Below are 6,375 nucleotides of genomic sequence, written 5' to 3'. Positions count from 1 at the left end.
CATAGAGAAATTTGTTAGGCTGGGTATAAAATGATTTCAGTTTATTTGCACTGTATCAAATAAAAGAGCTTCTAGATTCCATGTTACTGTTCAGTTTCATGCTTGTAAAAAAATGTTTCAGAACAAAATCCAAAATATTGGCTCAGTAAGAATATTCATTGTTACATTTGTGAAGTTTGTGCTGGTCTGGATATCTCCATTAAAATGTTAGGGTGAGAAACATTTATTTAAACCAGGAGCAAAGAATTAATGCTATAATGTATACAAAGAAATGTCAGTGTTGTATTGTAAGTATATTTGTATATTAAAGATACTATTTTCATGATATTTGTGTAGAGTTTATTCATCTGATAATGAGAGTAATAAATTAGAATATACAATATTGGTAAGTCAAGACCCTGATTCTTGGGCTGAAACAGTCGTAGTGAGCGACTGGTTTAATTTCATCATCAAGGTGAGTACTGTCATTATGCAATTACTCAGTTTGCAGTGTCCCAAAAGACACTTCTACTGGTTGGAGCTGCTGATATATTTAACAACATGTGTGAAGTTGCAGGTTCCCCACCCTGCTTTGACTTTTTTTCCTTATGATCTGCTAGTTTTATGATATACCAGTGGTACCTCGGTTCACGAACTTAATTCGTTCCACGATTCTGGTCGCGAACCAAAATGGTCACAAACCGAATCAAATTTCCCCATAAGGTTCAATGTAAATAAGGTTAATCCGTTCTGACCCCTACGAATGTGGTCGCCAACTGAATTGGTCGCTAACCGAATCAAATTTTCCCATAAGGTTCAATGTAAATAAGGTTACAGTAATCCGTTCTGAACCATATGTATTTTTTTTTAACCACAAAAATATGAAACAAAGTACAGTACAGTACAGTATGAAGAGAGAGAACACTAACCTTGCTTGAGGCAACACCAAAAAGCTTCACAGCAAGTGTCTGTCTGCGACCGCAATCTCACCTAGAGGAAGCCACGATGTGTCAGAGCAGGGAAGATGGCTGTTGGTCGTGTTTGTTACCCGATGCGAGTTCGCGAACAGAAGCAAAATTTTGTGAATGCTGCTGTCCACAAACCGAATTGTTTGTGAACAGACGTGTTCGTGAACCAAGGTATTACTGTATCTGCTCCTTGAAATACTTTTCAAATATGGAGATAGTACCTTTGTTGCATCTTTATCTTACTACCTCTAGAAATGTATACAGAGCCTTTATAGGTGGGGACAGGGCAGGCTACTCTCAGGGAAGATGACCCTGGTATTTAGTACCAGTGCCATGTTCCAGCCCCTTATGTTCAACCCCAAAAACTGATCATTGGAGCCTCGGTGGCCTGGCTTTCATTGCTTCTACTGAATGCCAAGTTGGCCTGACATGAGGTCTCACTCCATGATGAATGAGAGGGCCAACTTGGCATGGATCACTGAGACCTGGTTGTGGGAGGGACTTTCCCTCTTGGAAATGTGCCCAACTAGGGTTTTGGGTGTGGCATTAGCCAAGGCTCTGAGACAAGGGTGGTAGGTATAGCTATTGTCATCCAAGAGGGCCTGATGACTTCCAGGGGCATTATGTGAGACCCTATCTGTGAAGTTGGACCATAGAGATCAGATGGGACTGTTGTTTGTGTACCAGTCTCACTGCTATGTAGCCATTTCCCTACCTGAGCTGCTCAGTGCTATGGCCAAGTTGGTAATGAAGGTCCCCAGGCTTAAAGTTCTGGGGGATTTCAATTACCTTCATTTGGCCCAGAATTGGAGGTATCTTGAAAGCCACACCTTAGAGCTTTTTTTTCAATCTCATAACAGTGGCAACATGATCTGGAGCTGGGGAATGTTGTCATCAGTCCCATTATGAATAGATCGCTCCCTGTTAGCCTTGGAGTTTTCTGTGGCTGTCCCATGCTGCAGGCAGGAGAGAACAATTTGGTTGGTCTGTCCCAGGTCCTTGATGGACCTGGTGGGTTTCCAGAGGGAACTTGGGGCAGTCCCTGAAACTCTGGTGCATGGTTTGACCCCGGCCTTAGTTGCTGCTTGGAATAAGCAAGGAATGGTAGCCTTGGGCTGGATTGTGCCTGTGTGGACTCTGTGGCACATGGATCCTGGAGAACCCCCTGATTTTTGGAGGACCTGTGGGAGATTAAGCAGTGTAAGAGATGCCTAGAGCTTTGCTGAAGGAAGATGAGGTGCACGTTCAACCAAACACAGATTAAGAGCCTTTATTAAGGATTACCTTGCAGCGATAAGGATGGCAAAATGTACTTATTTCTCAGCCCTTACTGCCTTTGCACATAGTCACTTGGCAATCCTGCTACTCAGTCCTTCCTGGGTAAGCAAAGGGTCAGGAGAACATTTACAGGACTGTCTAAGCCTCTTTTGGATAAAGTTGCTCTTATTTGCTTGGAGCTGGATTCTGCCTAAGCTGGTCCTATGGAAGTGACTGAGGTTCAGTCTTGTCTGTTTATCTGGAATGAGTTTAAACCTTTAGTCCTGAGGAAGTGGACAGAGTCCTTAGGGCATTAAGTTCTACCACCTGTGTTTTAGATCCATGTCCTTCCTGGTTCGTCAAGGCCTCCCATGAGGTAATACGTAGCTGGGTCCAAGCAGTGGTAAATGCTTATTTGCAGGAGGGGATGGTCGTATCTGTTTTAAAGGAGGCAGTGGTCCATCCTTTCCTCAAGAAGTCATCACTAGACCCCTCAGTACCGAATAGTTTTCTTTTGTCTCCAACCATTTAAGGCTTCAGATAACATAATTAAAGATTTTCTGAGCAATAGTTTTTGGAAGATTTCCTGCATCCAAGAAACTATTAACAGTCTGGGCAGTTGACAACTATTGTTTTCTCTCTCCTGGAGCCAAATCAGCCTTGGTTTCCTAGGAAGCTGAGAGTAATGAAGAGAATGGGACATCAGCTGGAGTGCAAGTGGAAGAACTCTTGGGATGCATGATGGTGTACAAAGTAAAGTCCACCTGAAAGCCTATTTGAACTCTTTCTTCAAAGCAGTAAAGACAGCCCAGAGGATTGACTTCTCTGCCTCTTTTATTTGCATTGAACAAGTTCCTCTTCCATTCTGTGCTTTATATTTTGCCAAGGTGTGGAAAGAGAAAGACAAAATAGTGGGTGGAACACTGTGAACAATTTGCATTGTTCTCTGTGGGCAAAGTTGAATTGGATCCCAGAGTCAGGTCAGGTCATACTGTTACTTTGGATTCTTTCTGCTTATACTGAGGATCTGGACAGGCTGCGTAGAGAGATGGGGACCACAATCTGCTAATTCAATCCTTGCCCATTTGATTAAATTGATCAAGATTTAAGCGTAGTTAAGGAAGGTAATTCCTCCTTGTAGGAGGGATATGTCCTTCTCTGTCTAAGGGAGGAACAAATAGAACCCTTGTTGAAGAAACTCTCCTTTAACCCAGGGAACCTGTACAATTACACACCAGTTTCATATTTCTATTTCTGGGAAAAGAGATCAAGGTGGTAGCTTTACAGTTCTAGCTGTGTGTGAATTACAGTGATTGTTCTGGGTCTATTTCAGTAATGTTTCCACTAAGCATACAGTTTCAAAACTGCTTTTGTTACCTTGGTGAACAACCTATGCCAGGTACTGGATGGGGAGAATATGGACTTGTTAGCTGTTCCACACTTCCTAGCAACTTTCCAACCATTGACTGTGGTATCTTTCTGGATCACCAGTTTTATGTGATTTCAGTCTTTCCTATTATGGCATGTGTAGAAGATAGTGCTGGAGGACCAATGTGAATCTATGATCTATGTTGTTGAATAGTGGTCCTCCAGAATTCCATCTTGTCCCTCATGCTGTTCAATATGTACATGAAACCACTGGGGAATGTCATTTGGAGTTTTATGGTGCAATGTCATCAATATGTTGGTGATCTTCAGCTCTGCTGTTTATCATGCAGCCTGGAACCACTGCATTTCAGTCTGTATCTAAAGCAGCCTTGTTTAGGTCCATCAAAACATGCATTTCAGTTTGGACATGGATCACCCTAACTCATCTGTTCTTTGCATGGAATGATCTGCGCATGTTTTGCACATTCTTACCTACAATACATAACCAGTAGCACATCCTTGCCAGTGAAGACTGTGTTGGGTACAATAGCTTATAGTCTCCAATTTAGAGTGCATCACTCTCATGGCATCTCTTGTAAAGCAATAACAGCCTTTCTACATTTGTCTCCATGTATCACCCAGAATGCATAATGCCAAATCTCTATGTAACTGTGGAAGATTGTGTGCCAGGAAAAACAGCTGTTTTGAACCATGAGGCAAAGTTTTGCCCAAACGGCTGATTAGCCTTTTCAAAATGTTTCAAAAGGGTTGTACTGAATTTTTCTGTTGCATGTTTTCTCATCATCCTTATTCAGTTGGGGGAAAACTAAATTGCTTTTTATTTTCCCCCCCAAAGGAATAAGAAACGTTCAGTGAAATTCTTATGGATGGGTTATGGGTGATTTATTTTTTATTAATTACAGGATCATGGAAGGATACATGAGAAGGACTGTCCTGTCTTTTGTCTTTTGACTTTTTGTAATTTGCAGGCTGCAGTCTTTCTGGCTTCTCACCTTCCCTTAAATGTCAAAGGAAGGTAACTCCTTCATGGGGAAGAAGGAGGATTTTTCCAAATTTAGATGGGTAGGCAGGAAAGATATGTAATGTAATGAAATAAAAACATCCACAGCTTTTTCCACCAAAAGAAATTTGAAAGCACTCTATGAATGTGGCAAAAGCCTGTTATACAAGGAAGAAAGGTTCTGGGCATTTGGAAGACAGATTTTTAGCACAGTATTATTGGAAAATATGCTTCTTGCAATGGAAGGAAGATTGATGACATTCCTCTATAATGAGTACATTGTGTTTGACAAAGTTTGGAAGGGGATCAATTGCTTTCAGATTTACTTTAAACATGCTGAAAGCTCACTCTACTTGCAGTGCAGATGTTCAGTAAAAGAGAGATTAATGTCCTTTTAAAACAAAACCAAACAATTGACACAGAGCTGCAGGACATTTCAAGTATATCCTTATATGAAATTATTCACGTTGTAGCTACAGCAGTTGTTCGTCCTAAGTATCTGAATTAATAATAAATTAAATTTTGGGATCCAAGAGAAGCACAGCCTTCAGGTGGTTCTGTGGCACACATTACTGATACCTGACTTGTTCACAAAGGTTTTTGATGACTGTGTAGTGGTTTGCATAAAAGGAGAGAATGAAAACTTTAGCTACTTCCCTAGAAAGGACATTAATAATTATCTTATACCTCTAGAGCTGACAAAACATCTGAGCAGCTAATGAGCTTTTCAACAGGCAATGGCGCCAGCAAACATCAACCTTCCAACTCACCTTATTTCCTCTGAAAAGCTTTTAAATCAAATTGGTACACTTTTCTGAGTTCAAAAAACGTTTTAACCCTCTGAGGAGACTGGAGAGAGTTCTTAAAAAATCAACCCTGGATAACTTAGGAAGTATGCTCACACATGTTTGGATAAGTATCTTGGCAACTTGGAGATGTGTGGACTTCACCTCCCAGCACATAGCCCAGCAATATCTCTGGCATTACCAGTTTTTTGTTCTCAAACTTTCAGAGGCTTCAAAAAGGTGTTTCTTATCAAATGAAAAAGGCAACTTATAAACCCCACCACCCATATACAAGTTTAAGATATTAAATTACTGTTCCAACTGATCATATAACACAGGTAAGTGGAACACATAGCATGAATACAAGCTGGATAACAGCTCATTTAAATTACATTTGCAGAAACCCATGCAATTCAGAATCTCATCATAAGGACAAACTCATGTTTTGCAGAGCATTTAGTCTTGTTTTTATTATTGGCAGTATTTCCCAAACGTTTAACTTTTAGAAGAGAAATGGAGGGTTAGGACTTCTGTGCAAAATGCAGTGTTTCAGGAAAATACTAGATCTCCTTTCAGTTTTCAAGGTGAGCATAATTATGTTTCAAGACAAACCTAAGCAATGGGAGAGAAAGAATGTAAAAGCACCCTTTTACTATGTCCTACTGGACCCATGTCAGCTGGCTATTTTCAGCTAGTGTTTCAGAAACTTAAAATACTGTCTTGGACAGAAACAAAACCCTGGGGAAATGGGAGGGCATTGGCTAAAGCAGATCTCACAGCCTTTCTTGACAAGCCTTCTGTTTGCCCTTATCCATAGAAGGAGCATTAGCTGTAGAAAGTTCTGCACACCTGCAGAGAAGCTTACAAAGTTAGATTTTCTACCTACAAAGAGTGACTACTGAGACCCAAGAACTGCGTCTTGCAATTGCTTATACAGGTATGGGATTTCTTTAAACAGCCTCTGTTATGTTTCTGTAGGAAAATATGTCTTCTAATT

Source organism: Python bivittatus, unplaced genomic scaffold (genome assembly GCF_059951505.1).
Source record: "Python bivittatus isolate LINGU-HERP-01145 unplaced genomic scaffold, Pbiv_v1 ctg000840_np1212, whole genome shotgun sequence".
In the NCBI taxonomy this organism is placed as follows: domain Eukaryota; kingdom Metazoa; phylum Chordata; class Lepidosauria; order Squamata; family Pythonidae; genus Python; species Python bivittatus.
This window is presented reverse-complemented; position numbering follows the sequence as displayed.